This window comes from Pelobates fuscus, chromosome 7 (genome assembly GCF_036172605.1).
Source record: "Pelobates fuscus isolate aPelFus1 chromosome 7, aPelFus1.pri, whole genome shotgun sequence".
NCBI lineage: Eukaryota > Metazoa > Chordata > Amphibia > Anura > Pelobatidae > Pelobates > Pelobates fuscus.
This window is the reverse complement of record NC_086323.1, coordinates 135,691,563-135,707,346: the sequence shown is the minus strand read 5'-3', so window position 1 is coordinate 135,707,346 and position 15,784 is coordinate 135,691,563.

The window sequence follows — 15,784 nt, the reverse complement described above, 5'->3', positions numbered from 1 at the left end:
AGTGTAATAATTAGTAATTTTCCTGTTTTTTTTTTTTATCATTCTTTATTTTTGCATTGACAGACAGTACAGCTCTCAAACCGTATTGGGGCTTGTGCATTGGTATATTGGTACATTTTACATTATACAGTGGTATTTCAGTAATACAGAAAAAAGACAATAGTTTTGTTAAACATACAGTTGCAATTCGGGCGCTACTTTTTGCGTTGTCGTCTGACGCCGCCGTCCATCAATGTTTTACCAATTTTTGTCAACCTAAAAAACGTCAAAACTTAGAAACACCCTAATTGGTGTTTTCCTTTAGATAATACTAAAGTTGTAAACTTGATACCATAACCTGTCATTCTATTCGTCTGGTAGTTATTTTTATTTCTCCTCCCCCCCCCGCCGCGCGCTTTTCTTGCGTGGGCCGTCTGCATGCCGACTGTTCGTTGTTTAAGCTTGTACCCTTTTTTACTATCGATAGTTGGGCCCTTGTGCCTTCTTCCTTACCGCTGTCCCCACTTACATCTACCCCTTTTCGTGGCTGTGTGTCCTCCTTTGTATAGCGTGATAAAGTTCTATTATTTTGCTCTTGTAATCCCTCCTGTTCCTGGATTGTCATATGACCCTAGATTTGCATGTTGTACGCTCTTTAGTGTGCCGTTTTTGTTATCTCCCCCCCACCCCCCTACTTTTTTTTTTTTTTGGGTGGGTATTGTATCCCTCCTTTGTGAGTGAAAATCAGAGAGAGAGGAGGGTGAGGTTATAATAGGTATCTGGGAGGGGAGGGGTGTCATCGTGCCCAAGGGGGGGGGGACTCGCTGGGCGCGCCCTTAGCCTGTGTGTGTGGCAGTGAGAACCTCCTCAGTTGGCTGTCTTGTCTCATGGTGTGCACGCCATTCCTTCTAGGTATTCCTCCCACGGTTGCCACACCTTTGAGAAGGTGCCCGTGGTGTTCCGTACCTGCGCTGTTAGTTTGTCCATGAGAAAGTTGTCCTGTATTTGTCATGTGGTTTGGCTAGTAAGAATGTCCAGGGGTCCTTGTGTATTGGTCTTTCCAGGACTACTGTTATTAATGACTCTATTTCTGACCAGAATCTCTCTACTTTGGGACACGTCCACCACATGTGGATATATGATCCTCTCTCCCCGCATCCCCTCCAGCATATATCTGTAGTGGTTTTCCCCATTCTATATAGTTTGGCCGGGGTGGCGTACCACCTCAGGAGGGTTTTATATGCCTGTTCCTGCAGTGTTACGCATATGGAGACTTTGGCAGCCGCCTCCCATATATCCCTCCAGTCCTCCCCTTCTAATGTTTGGTGTAGATCTTTCTCCCATTGAGTGATATATGTGAGGGGTTCTGCGTTCCTCTCCGGAGCGCTGAGTTGTGCGTAGAGCCCGGTGATCAGGCCCGTACGAGTGGTTTCCGTCATGCATAATCTTTTAAAACTAGTCATTGGGGCCTTGGCTACCTCTTTTACCCTAGGCTGGTTAGCGAAGTCCCGTAATTGTATGTATCTAAAAAAGTCTCTAGTCTGTAGTGGCCCTGCCTGTTTTAGTTCGTCAAAGGTTTTGAATGTGTCTCCGTCGTATAGGTGATAGTATCTCTGCAGGCCTGTGTATCCTAGTCCTTTGAAGTCCCTCGCCCGCATACCCGGCGTGAATGCCCTATTTCTCAGATATGAGGTGAGAGGTGAGGGCAGTCTGGTTAGAGCATATTTTTGAGCATTAGCATCCCATATTTTAATGGAATTGAGTATAGCTGGGCAGTCTGTGAGTACGGGTGGTCTGTCTGCTTTTGGTACCCAGATCCAATATTGGGGAAGGTCCCTTCCCATCACTAGGGATTCCAGGTCTGCCCATCTGCGTCTTTCTGGGGGTGAGTGCCACTCTATTATTTGGGCTAACTGTGCTGACAGGTAATACAGGTGAAAATTGGGGAGTCCCAGTCCCCCTAGTCCCTTTGGTCTGTAGAGTACGTGTCGGGCTATCCTATGTCTTTTGCGTGCCCAGATAAATTGGTCTATGTTGGTTTGTAGGGGTTATTTGGGGTACTTTTGAGACTTTATAGAAATGTGTGTTTTCTCTGCCTGGAGATAATTGGGTTAATACAGTATCTGACTCAATTATCTCCCAGGCAGAGGGGAGGGATTGTATGCTATGTGTGGGAGTGTCATGCACTGGAATATTGGAGGTCCCCTTTCATGACTTTCGTGGGCAATGCCTGGAAGAGGAACAACATCCTCGGTAATAAATTCATTTTAATTGCGTGAAGGCGACCTATCCAGGAGATCGGCTTCTCATGCCATTTTTCTAAGTCTTTTATTAGTGTTTTAATCATTGGTGTGTAATTCTCCGCATATAGTCATGAGACCTCTTTTGTGAGTCTGATCCCCAAGTATTTTATATGTTGGTGGTTCAGTCTTATATGTGCTTTCCTCCCTATCAGCGCTGCGTCCTCCGCCGTCAACCCCAGTGGCATGGCTTCTGATTTTTCCATGTTTATTTTATAGCCCGCTACTTGGGCGAACTCCTCTAGCAGCCTGATGAGGCTCGGGAGGGAGTTCTCCACATCCGTGAGTGTGAGCAGGACGTCATCTGCATACGCAGATACTTTATACTGCACTTTATGCTTGAGTGTTCCCTTATCTTGTAGAGGAGGGGTTCTAGGGCTAGTATGAAGAGGAGCGGCGAGAGAGGGCAGCCCTGCCTCGTGCCGTTACCTAGCCTGAATGGTTGTGGAGTCGCTCCTGGGATGATTATTTGGGCCTGTGGGTTCTTGTACAGTGCTCTGATCGCTGTGATGTAGTTTTCTGGTAGGCCTATGTGACGTAGTAGGGCAAATAGGTAGTACCATTGGATCCTGTCGAACGCCTTCTCCGCGTCCAGAGATAGGACTAGAGAAGGCGTCCGAGTATTTCCGGCCCACCAGATCAGGTCCACTGCACGTCTAGTATTCTCATATAGTTGCCTAGTTGGCACAAAGCCCACCTGGTCTGCATGGGCCAACCTGGGCAGAATGTGGCCCAGCCTGGTGGCTAAGATCTTGGCGTAGATTTTGGAGTCTACGTTGATCAGGGAGATGGGGCGGTAATTGTTCACCTTCGTTTCGTCCCATCCCGTCTTCCTTCGGGATAAGTACTACGTTTGCCGTGGCAAGCTCATCATTGGGGCTTCCCCCCTCCCTCCACTCCTGGTACATGGCTGTCATGTGAGGTAGTAGTTCTGTTCGCAGTGCCTTATAGTAGGCCCCGTCGAGCCCATCCGGTCCCGGTGTCTTATTACCCTCTATCATCCCTATGGCCCTCTCAACTTCTTCTACCGTTATTGGTGCTTCTAGGTCTATGAGATCTTCCCTAGTTGGCTTAGGTAGTTTTACGCTGTCTAGGAAGGTTGCGACTGCCTCTACATGTTCCCTGCAGGTTTCATCTTTCTCTGGGGAATGGTTGTATAATTTCCTTAGGAAATTGGTGAATTCCTCGGCTATGCCCTGTGGGGAGGTGAGGGATTGGCCCCGTTCATTGGTTATGGCTGTGATGTGTTTGTGTTTTTGTTTGGGTCTTAGGGCTCTAGCTAGTAACGTGTCCATTTTGTTGGACTTTTCGTAAAAGAGTCTTCTCGATCGGGTGATATCTCTGCTCACCTCTTCCATGAGGAGACTCTTCAGTGCATGTCTGATGTTTTGTATCTCGTCTAGTGTGGGCTGTGTCGGATTCTGTTTGTGTTGCATTTCCACTTTACGTAGGGCCTTTTGTAGTTCCGTTAACTTTTCCATTTTTTGTTTTTTGTTACGTGTCGCTATTTTTATCAGGGTTCCCCGTAGGACGGCCTTATGGGCTGCCCATGTCATAGTGGGGGATATTCCTTCTGTGGTGTTTAATTCAAAGTAATTGTTCACTTCTGTCTTAAGTAGCTCTAGGGTTTCTTGGTCTTTAAGGAGAGAGTTGTTAAGCCTCCACCTCTATGGTGCCCTAGGCCCCGGAGTTTGTAGGGTCAGGGAAAGGTCCGCGTGGTCTGACCAAGATATTATATTTATGGCGTCCGATTTGACCCATCTACTGCTGAATAGTGGGTATAATCTATCGTGCCTGGATGTTGCAACCGCCAGGGGTCTAATAGCCCTGTGTTTTGAAGAAATCTATTTAGTAAGCGGTCCTGACCCTACCCTGTGATCTGGGTTGACCTGGTTTGCCACTGCGGTCGACCGCGGGACACGGCGCTGCGTTCAAATCCCCCCCTAGGATCAGGATGCCCCCCGTTAGTGAGGTTGTGAGTTTTTCCAGGGTTGTCCAGAAGTGGGCGTCAGGGATGTTGGGGGCATAGACATTTATTAGGTGGTATGTGGTGGCGTTGATCGTCCCCGTGAGTATTATATACCTTCTATCCGTGTCTCTGTGTATGGACTGTATTACCAGTGGGCATCTTTTGTGGATGACTATTACTACCCCCTTGTTTTACGGAGCGTGCGGGCCGCGTATGCTTTCGTGTAAATGTGGTCTGTGATTTGTATCTTACAGGTCCTAGGGAGGTGAGTTTCTTGTATGAACACTATGTCTGCCTTCTGTCTATGTAATTCCCTGAGTAAAAGTCTGAGTTTGTTTGGTACGTTAAGGCCATTGACATGCAGTGATGTGATTTTAAGTCCCATGTGTCAGTGTGGATGATGTGCTGGTGTACCTTGAGCGTCTGTGCGTAGTTGATGCGTGGTGCGGTGTGTCCGCCTCGTTGTCGCGCGCTGCCCGGTGGTCCCCCCAGGGCGGTCGCCGAATGTGCCTTGTCTCAGCTGACTTGCGGGCGAGGGTGGGGAAGGAAAGAAAACAGGTCTTGAAAACAGACAATGATATCCTTGTAACATAACCAAAAGAACAATTAACCCAACTTGGTGGAGGATGTCCCTCCGTGATCCGTGTACCCATCGGATCTGAGATCCCGGTCTTACCTCTCACCAGGTCGATCAGGGGGGGGCCACTCGCCGCGTCGAGATATTGTCTCAAACGAGGCGGGTGTACAGCCTTCGAGCACCCCTGCGAGTCTCTAAGCTTGTGTCCAGCTTTTCTTAGGTGTCTGCGACATGGGGTATGATGTTCACCAGCTCCTGCGAGCCGGTCTGCTGATCCTTATATACCCTTCCTGCGGGAGTGGGTGTGTGTGACCCTCTGCCTGTCCCATGGTGTTCCCTTCATGTCTTAGGCATCTGAGGGCTGTCAGTGTATGATTAGCCTGTCTGGTGTGAGGGGAGCAAGATAGCAACCCACGGGGGCAGGACCCTAGCCCAATAAGGTCCTCTCCAATTAGATCGTCTGCAGAGACACCGAGCCTCTCTGCCCGTGAGACTACGGCCGGTGGTTTTGTCTGATCCGTGTCTCTTTTTTTTTTCCCTGTATCCCAAGGGAGAATTGCTCTTTTGTTGAAAAAAAATGCCACCTGATTATGATATCTCTGGGAGGGCTGTTTTGCGGTCCCTTAGCGCGCAGTGCCCTGTGTATTCTGTCAATGTGCCACAGCTGTTCTGGTATCTGTGGCAGATTGGCACGGAAAATTCCGGCCATTAGTTTCTCCAGGTTGCCATCCCTGACCTCCTCTGGTAGCCCTCTTATGCGCATATTGTTGCGCCGTGTTCTGTTTGAGCTGTCTTCCAGCTCCATTTCCAGTTCAGCTACCCTGGTGAGCAGTGCATTGGTGGCAATGGTATTCTCATTATGTGCTGCTACTACATCTTCAAGTCTGCTCTCCAAAGCCTCCGTGCGTATGCCTATGGCCTGTATTTCAGCCTTCACCTCCCTGGCTGATCTGTCAATCTCCCCGGCCAGGTACCCCTTTACCTCTTCAAGGGATTGCAGGATGGCGTTCTGGGGGTCCTGGGGGTCCTCTGTGTGCCCAAGCCATGAGGCTGTCGGTGTGGCCGGTGAGCCAGGAGTGGAGGTGCTCGTCGGGCTTTCCGTGCCATGTGCACCACGTGGCGCGGGCTTAATGGCGCCGAGCATGTCTGCCACAGAGGGATTGCCGCCTCTCTGCTTCTTCCCCGCCGCCTTCCTTTGGGACATGTTGCGCCGGAGGCACTGTGTGCTTGCCGATACCGGCGGTATGTGTAGGGGTATTTTCTGTTGGAAATAGCTTGTTACCGGGCGGATTACTGAGCCTCTGGTGCGGAGCTCCGGAGTCAGGCTGCCATCACTCTCGGAGTCCAAGCCACGCCCCCGTAATTTTCCTGTTTTGTTAATGTTTTTAGAGTGGTATAATTTGAAATTACAATTTTTCAATTCAATTTTAAGGATGCTATATTGTCTCATTATTCACAGCAGATGGCGCTATACACCAGGATTGTGGATAACATATTTGTTTTTATGATGAGACACACCTGAAGCATTACAGTACATGATAAAGTAAAATCAATATGAATGATACACCTGTACAACTTACGCTGACCTGTGATCTGTCATCTATTTCTTTATTAGACATAAAAAATATACAAGGAAAATTCTACACTGGGTAACACCCTGTACAAGAAATCTATGGATAGAAATATGTTGCTTCAAGCACAAAGCTTTCATGAGAAAAAGCTTTACCAATGTCGCTATACTTTCGCGTGTTAAGAAATAATTGCAAGAAGTATAGAGCAGAGTTACAGGAAATGACTAACAGATTCCGCAACAGGGGATATAGATCACGTATATTGGAACAGACTTGATACAAAGCATCTAAGATTTTTCAGAGTTATATACCTCCCAGGACAACACAACAGATTCAGATTTTTCTCTCTTTAAAATATCATAAAGCCACTCCATATCTCGGTCGATACAAAAACATTGGAACACACTGGCAGCGGATTCTTCATTACCCGAAATGTTTCACAATGCAGAGGTCTAAAAATATTAACAGAAAAAAGGAAGTGAGGAAAGTTCCCCGTAAAAAACGGAGCTCTTCTTCTCACGACCGCTACCCCCAATATACAATGTCAATGGAAAATAACAAAAAACTTTAATAAAACACAAAAGTAATATCACACTAACACACTTAATATATCACCCAAAAAAATGTGGGTTAAAACAATGAAACCATACGACTGCAACAATATATTTGCAAGACAGTGCAGCAGAAAGCCTTATGGGGTACATACAGCAACAGCCTTCACATAAATGCAATTTGTTACTAGTGCAATAAAACAAAGTTGCAATAGTGAGAAGACAAAGTAGCTGGCCAGAACCTCCCATAAAGCTGCAGCCTATTTTAAATGTTTCATGCCACAAGGCAAGAAAAGAGAACAATGAATTCTCAAATTCCAAGCTTATCTTGGTTTCCCTACACCTTCCGATAATCCTGAGGTATATATGCTTATACGTTAATGATAAGAAAAATTCAGGGTCTATCTAAAGCAATCAAAGGATAATAAATCGAAAGGATAGTGAGATAAAAAATAGTAGAGGAAAATAAAGTATGAAAAGATGGCTAAGTCTAAACAGAGCTCAACAGAAGGCTACATCGCCATAAATGCTCCTAATACAGAGTCATAGTAGTCATTCTATTTTCTCACTAAGACTGCAAGGTTCTCCTGGAAGCTGTCAAGGCAGTCAGGAAAAGTTAAATCCAGATACAGGATCGTTCCAAAGAGCAGTAGATCAAGCTGCTCAGTCAATCAAGCTGCCCCTGCTTGATTGACTGAGCAGCTTGATCTACTGCTCTTTGGAACGATCCTGTATCTGGATTTAACTTTTCCTGACTGCCTTGACAGCTTCCAGGAGAACCTTGCAGTCTTAGTGAGAAAATAGAATGACTACTATGACTCTGTATTAGGAGCATTTATGGCGATGTAGCCTTCTGTTGAGCTCTGTTTAGACTTAGCCATCTTTTCATACTTTATTTTCCTCTACTATTTTTTATCTCACTATCCTTTCGATTTATTATCCTTTGATTGCTTTAGATAGACCCTGAATTTTTCTTATCATTAACGTATAAGCATATATACCTCAGGATTATCGGAAGGTGTAGGGAAACCAAGATAAGCTTGGAATTTGAGAATTCATTGTTCTCTTTTCTTGCCTTGTGGCATGAAACATTTAAAATAGGCTGCAGCTTTATGGGAGGTTCTGGCCAGCTACTTTGTCTTCTCACTATTGCAACTTTGTTTTATTGCACTAGTAACAAATTGCATTTATGTGAAGGCTGTTGCTGTATGTACCCCATAAGGCTTTCTGCTGCACTGTCTTGCAAATATATTGTTGCAGTCGTATGGTTTCATTGTTTTAACCCACATTTTTTTGGGTGATATATTAAGTGTGTTAGTGTGATATTACTTTTGTGTTTTATTAAAGTTTTTTGTTATTTTCCATTGACATTGTATATTGGGGGTAGCGGTCGTGAGAAGAAGAGCTCCGTTTTTTACGGGGAACTTTCCTCACTTCCTTTTTTCTGTTGATTTTCTACATATAGAGGGTTAAGCCCTATACTACCCCTGTAACCCTTCCTTAGTTATTTGGTCAGAGTTTACTCCCTGACTGATAACTCTCTTGCGTCTAAAAATATTAACATAGAAAAGACAAAGGCCAGAATTAATGCAGTACCCCCCAAAACAAGAGTGAAAAAAATCAGGAATAGGTGCATCTATTCCCCCCTCTTTAATTGGTCTATTTGAGTATTGGGATGCAGTAAAATGTGTTTGCAGGGGTATACACAGACATTGTGGGCCCTCTAGTGGCTTTTTATGTTATTACATATTATGAACTTATCTGGTATATAAAATTATTTTGGATTGAATTTTTTCTCTCTCCTTTTTCTTGTATTCTTATAAACACTTTTAAGTTATGGTTCTTTGAGTTACGTGTTTACCTAGTATGTCAGAGTGTCACACTACTTATGTCTCTATCATTCATTCCAGTATTTTATAAGTACATACAGGCATCTAATTGAATCCTATATCCAATGTTGCTCCCACTATTAATGAAAATTTAGATCCAGCGCATATAGGGCACCAATTAGGCTCCTGGTATCCGGTTACAGTAAATAGGGGTAGGGTAGGTATATTAATTTACCTATGTTTTATTACCGTATTTATTGGCGTATAACACGCACTTTTTCTCCCTGAAAATAGGGGGCAAATGATGTGTGCGTGTTATACGCTGATATACATATTTTTCGCTCCATAAGACGCACTTTTTTTCCCCTCAAAAGTGAGCGAATGTGAAGGTTTACTTACCTGTCTTTAAGCGTGGGCCGGTGTTCAGCGTGCACCGCGGTACTGGAACTATTATTTCAGGTTCCGGTTTCTGGCGGGACTGAAAGGAAGTGCGCACTCAGTGTGCACACTTCCTTTCAGTCCCGCCGGTAACCGGAACCTGAAATTGAAGTTCCTGTACCGCAGTGCGCGCTGTGAAGCCGGCCCACGCTTCAAGACAGGTAAGTAATTATGGGACAAGGGGAGGGAAAGTGCACTATGGGACAAGGGGAGGGGGTGACACTATGGGGGAGGGGGTGACACTATGGGAGGGGGGGAGAACACTATGGGATGAGGGGGGGAACACTATGGGAGGGGGTGGAAAATACTATGGGAGGGGGTGGAGAATACTATGGAAAGGGGGGAGAACACTATGGGATGAGGGTGGGGGAACACTATGGGAGGGGGGGGGAGAACACTATGGGAGGGGGGGGAAATTTCCTTCTTAAAATGAGGTGCGTGTTATACGCCGGGGCGTGTTATACGCCGATAAATACGGTAATTAAAAAACAAATGTATGTTTCAGTAATTAGTTTATTTTAAAGGTAAAGTACGGTCCCAATAAAATACAATTGTTGGGCTTCTTCACCTTAAATTAGTGGGTTTACAAGGCCAACTCACATCCTCAAAAATGGATGAATGTTCACCCATCTGCCTAATACATACTTAACGACTTGTACTTCGTGCACTCAGGGACTCACCAGTGACGTCCAATCAATCTTAATACTTGGTAATTGTTACTGAGATGTCAACACCCTACCACAACATTCGTGGCACCAAAGCCCCACTGTCCAATTCATAGATAGAGCCTCTCTTGCCACTTGGCATCTAGCAGGTTTTCACTCACCAACAAATAATATAATTTTAGTAGTCAGCAAGTAACGGAGTAATCACTACTCACTACATGTCTTTGTAAAGTTACTTTCCTTAGCATGTCAAATGAATCTGCTCAAGGCAATGACTTCTCTCTGCCTAGTATTCCAGCTAGAATCAATTCACTGGCTAGACAAAGATACTAAGCAAGCCCTAGTTTCATCAGATCCTGGTCTGTCTCTAGAATAATGGCAGAATTAAAATGCAGGAACATTTTGTATATAATTACGCACAGATCTCTCTGTACTTTTGGCCTGTGTTCCCCAACCACAAATAAATAGGAGGGAGCCTGTATTTGTGGGAGGAGTTATTTAAAACCTGGACCACCTCCCTTTACCTGCCTTCAATGCAGCATTGTTGCCTACCTTTCTCTCCAGTGGCAGAACTATCACTGGTGCAGACGGTGCAACTGCACCGTGGCGCATGCAGTAAGGGTCACCCAATGGCAATGTGTCTTCAGGGGCCCAGTAACCACTGCAGCCTTTTAACAGCACGACCAGACCCCTCTCATATTTGCAGCGCTGAGAGGAAGTGACAGCCGTTCACTTCCTCTCAGATAACAGGAGCCGTGCAAGAGAGGCAGAAAGGGGAATATGGCCAGGACAGCCTCTGACCCCCAACAGCTTCAACTAGCCGACTGGACCCCAGGGAAGCTACCCTCCTGCACCCAAAAGGTAGGAAACAGGTGGGTGGCTTATATTTCTGTGGGTGACTGTTTCTGTGTTTCCGTTTGCATGTATGTGTGTCTGCATGTGTGTCACTGTGAGCCCCTATGTAATTGTGTGTCTCTGTGTATCTGTATGTGTGTCAGTGTTTGTATCTGAATAAGTGTCATTCTGTGTGTCTGTAACTGCATGTTTATCTATGTCTGTATCTGTATGTGTGTTAGTGAGTGTTTGTGTATCAGCATGTATTTCAGTGTGTGCCCCTGTGTGTCTGTGTATCTGTATGAGTGTCAAGGTGTGTACCTATGTTTCTTTTTATCTGTATGTTTGTGTGCTTATGTATCTGCATGCATGTTATTGTGTGCACTTGTGTGTCTGTGTTTTTCCCTATCTGTACCTGTGTATGTGTAATGGTATATGTGTCAGTGTTTGCATCTGTATGTGTGTGTCTGTGTATGTGTCAGTATTTGGATGTGTGTCTGTGTGTCTGTGTAAGTGTATATGTATATTTACTTGCGTTCAATTGCCAGCACTACACACAAATACACCCCTGCATTCAAATGTCAACACTACATACATACATACACATACCTACATTCAAAGGTAAACACTACACACAAGTAAACCACTGCTATCAAATGGCAACAGTACAGAAAAACACACAACCCTACACACAAACACACATTCCATGCAAACACATGCTTACATCCAAATACACAAACACTGCTCAGTTCTAAATACAATCCTAACAACATTGGCAAATGGTAGATCGCCAGCTGGCAAAGCAATGAGGGAGGTGTACGACAGATGGCACCTACCTTTTAGGCACCAACGCGATGGAGCGGCCCAAACAAATTCTTACAATAGGTCCCTCTATTCTTTGGTTCCACCACTGTTTCTCTTCTTTTATTTAGCATACTCACACCTAGGTGGGCCTTCTTTTTTACAGGCCTAGTCAGACATCTGTTTCAGCACACCACAACCGACTTTTATTATGTATATAATTAAACACAATTCAAAGACCCAGGACATACTGTATATACTCGAGTATAAGCCGACCCGAATATAAGCCGAGGCCCCTAATTTTACCCCAAAAAACTGGGAAAACTTATTGACTCGAGTATAAGACTAGGGCGAGAAATGCAGCAGCTACTGGTAAATTTCTAAATAAAACTAGATCCTAAAAAAAATATATTAATTGAATATTTATTTACAGTGTGTGTATAATGAATGCAGTGTGTGTGTATGAGTGCAGCGTGTGTGTATGAGTGCAGCGTGTGTGTATGAGTGCAGCGTGTGTATGAGTGCAGTGTGTGTGTATGAGTGCAGTGTGTGTGTATGAGTGCAGTGTGTGTATGAGTGGTGTGTGTGTGTGTGTGTGTGTGTGTGTGTGTGTGTTGCAGAGCCTTGGTGGGGGGTGGGCAATTTTTTTTAAAATTTTTTTATTATTTTACATTTTTTTATTATTATTTATTATTTTTTATTTAATTTCATTATTATTATTTTTGTATTATTATTTCTTATTTAATTATTATTATTTTTTTATTATTAATTATTATTTTTTTCGTCCCCCCTCCCTGCTTGATACATAGCAGGGAGGGGGGCTCCTTCCCTGGTGGTCCAGCATTGGCAGTTCAGTGGGGGGAGAGGGGGGCTGGCAGAGCTGTAACTTACCTGTCCTGCAGCTCCTGTCAGCTCTCTCCTCCTCCGCGCCGTCCGTGCAGCTCCCTCTGTCAGCTCCCAGTGTAAGTCTCGCGAGAGCCACGGCTCTCGCAAGACTTACACTGGGAGCTGACCGAGGTGCTGAACGGATGGCGCGGAGGAGGAGAGAGCTGACCGGAGCTGCAGGAGAGGTAAGTAAGATCTCTGCAGCCCCCACAGCCCCAGTCTGTATTATGGCAATTTGGCAATTGCCATAATACAGACTATTGACTCGAGTATAAGCCGAGTTGGGGTTTTTTAGCACAAAAAATGTGCTGAAAAACTCGGCTTATACTCGAGTATATACGGTACTTAAAAACGAGATAAATCTCAATGTATCCATCCTGGTAAAATATTTTTATAAATAAATAAACACATTTCACAATATTAAAAAATAGCTAGGTTAGAGTTTATGTTATGATACTCTACATAGATATTCTTATTTCTTTAAATGTAGCACACAAATTCTTTGTGTACAGATTTTGTAGGCAAAGTGTGATGGTAAACTACAGGTTTAATCCTTACTTGTTTAAGCAAGAATTACAAGTTAATAAAAAAGACCTGCAAAATCCTTAGATATGTAAACTTAATAGAAACAACATCTTCCTTTTCATTTCTAGGGCATCCATGACTTTGTATTATAATGACAGCATTTTCAAAGTAGAATATAAGACAGGAAACAAAAATAAAGAGGGAGAGTGAGGAAGGAAGCAAAGTGGGGAGTGGTAAGGTGAAAAGTGTAAACTGAGGAAGCGGATAATTTCATAGAATAAAACAATAATTTCTTTGTATGAAAAATAAAACAAGCAAATAGGGATTAAATATGTGAATTCTTGGAATAGAATGAAAATTTAACAAGTAAAATATTTTTCCTGGACAATGCTTGCAATATTACATTTTTTTGTATTTATTATTTAATTTAAGATTTCATATAAAATACACACAAATAACAGAAAATATTCTTGACATTTCTTGAAAACATATATTATGTCGATTTAACAAGAAAGATAGTAAGAAAAATAACATTTTTAAAAAGACAAACTGCTACAAGAACAACGACAATGGTAGGGGTTGCCGTGAGACGCCAGTTGGAGATCTATTGTTAATATATGCCACAGGAATGCGATCAACTGGATAATAGTATAATCACATAAAAAGCATTAAGTTAAATCGCGGCCATCCCATAGTTGCATGAAAAATATTAATCAATGATGTTATACTTTCCAAGGCAGCCATATGTTTTCATAATGAACATTATTTCCATGCTGGATGAGATGCCCCTTTGTATATTATATTCATAGTTAGGGACTTCTTGCTGTAGCCAGTGTCTCGATGTTACTGATTTTGTGGCCATCGTCATCTGAATTAAGTATCTTTTCTGAAATGTAAATTTTGTGATTTGAAAATAGAATTTGTCCACGAGGCCGTTAACCTTTACATCGTCTCCGACTAAGCCTACAAGCTCTTTTATAACCTTGTTCCATAATGGTTTCAATCGATCGCAATCCCACCAGATGTGTTTTGAACTATCCACTCCTCGATTGCACCTCCAACGTAAGGCTATCAGTCATCCTGCACGTACAGGAGGACAAGATGTCACCCATTTTGGGGCTGGCCAATCCCTTTACTGGGTTGGTCTCTTCATCACCACCATCTTCTGCCCATTATCACTGCCAGCACTACCCTATTTCTGTTCCACCCACCTGTAGTCCTGAATAAATACCTATTAAAGTTGACAATTATGTAGAAAGGACATGCTCAATAGACTTGGTACATGGGTCAAGGAAGTCAGTACAATTTCATGTTTTTATTTGAGCCCTAAGCAAACTGCAAAGTTTTTGTCCATTCTCAGTGTTTTCATAATCTGTATTTTTAGAGACAGCCGCTCTCCGGGCACAACAACGGTGACTGGGACCCCGACAAATCACCTCTTCCCCCTCCCCCCTAGGACCGGTGGGGGATATCCCGGCCCACCTACCCAGACTGAGACAACCAAGCTACAAAATACCCTGGAGTATACAGCAGATAAGCGGAAACCACGAGGCCCGATCAAAATGGACGACAGTGGCGCTACCCACTCAGACCGACAAACTCCCAGTGACTGGGCAGCAGACTTCAACGCCAGGTTCGAGGCTGTTTGCAACCGTTTCTGGACACGCCTGGAGCAGAAACATAGACCCACACCACCAACACTGGTCCATGCTGGGCCCAGCATTCACAGGCAACGACAGCTTGGCAGAGGGGAGGACTCCACACAGCGCAAGAACAGAGTGAGGCAAACAGAGACCCAAACAGGCGCACTACCCCACACAGGCCCACACGGTATCGAAACCACAAGGGGTGAATCTTACCCAAGCCACCTGTGCCAGCGGAAACACCTGTGGAGGCCCAAGTCTGCAGCTCGACGCAATCACAGGTGGAGACACCAGCCACAGACACGACAGCAGGGAGACCGAAGAAACAGGGGGACACCCATGCCGACAAGGATTGGCACCTGCCGCCCTGACCCTATGGGAAAAACCCTAGGACTCTTGAGACTCTTAACCCGTGGAAACAGAGCACTACTGTCCACAAGCCTCCATGTGAAAAGGAACTCTGCAGACACACAGATAACTCACCCCAGTAAAGCAGTGAGAGCGGGTGGACGGCGGAGGAGACAGGCGGCAGCGAGATATGGAAAGCACGGCGACCCCGACTATCCTGTACAGTAGTGCTCTGTTTCCGTGGAAACAGAGCACTACTGTCCACAAGCCTCCATGTGAAAAGGAACTCTGCAGACACACAGATAACTCACCCCAGTAAAGCAGTGAGAGCGGGTGGACGGCGGAGGAGACAGGCGGCAGCGAGATATGGAAAGCACGGCGACCCCGACTATCCTGCCTACCCCATGAGTGGCAGGCCTGTGCAAGCCGACACAAGGAGTCAGAGGGACAAGCCTAGATACTCAGGCTCCCTCGCTGGGGGCTCTGGACTTAGCCTGACGGCCACGGGAATAGGTTGAGTCAGCTATATGTGAAGGGACGCTTGTTATATAAATGCCGGTACCCGCAGTTTCTTTCCCCTCATAATATCGCTTTTCAGTTGCCATGTATATGTGTAAAATTTCAATATACTATGTATAGCCTTGTTTTATCTAGCACGTCCACAACCCTCTGACCAGCCTAACCGGTTGCATGTTAATTTAGACTCAAAAATGTGCTGCCATAAAGGCACTGACGTGCTCTCTATTGTGCTCAAACCATACCCTTCAGACAAACAATAGGTCAGCTACCTAGCCTGCTTTCATAAACGCTCACACTTGCATACCCACTGACACACTAGGTGCGACCATAATTTGCTATACAAATTGCGC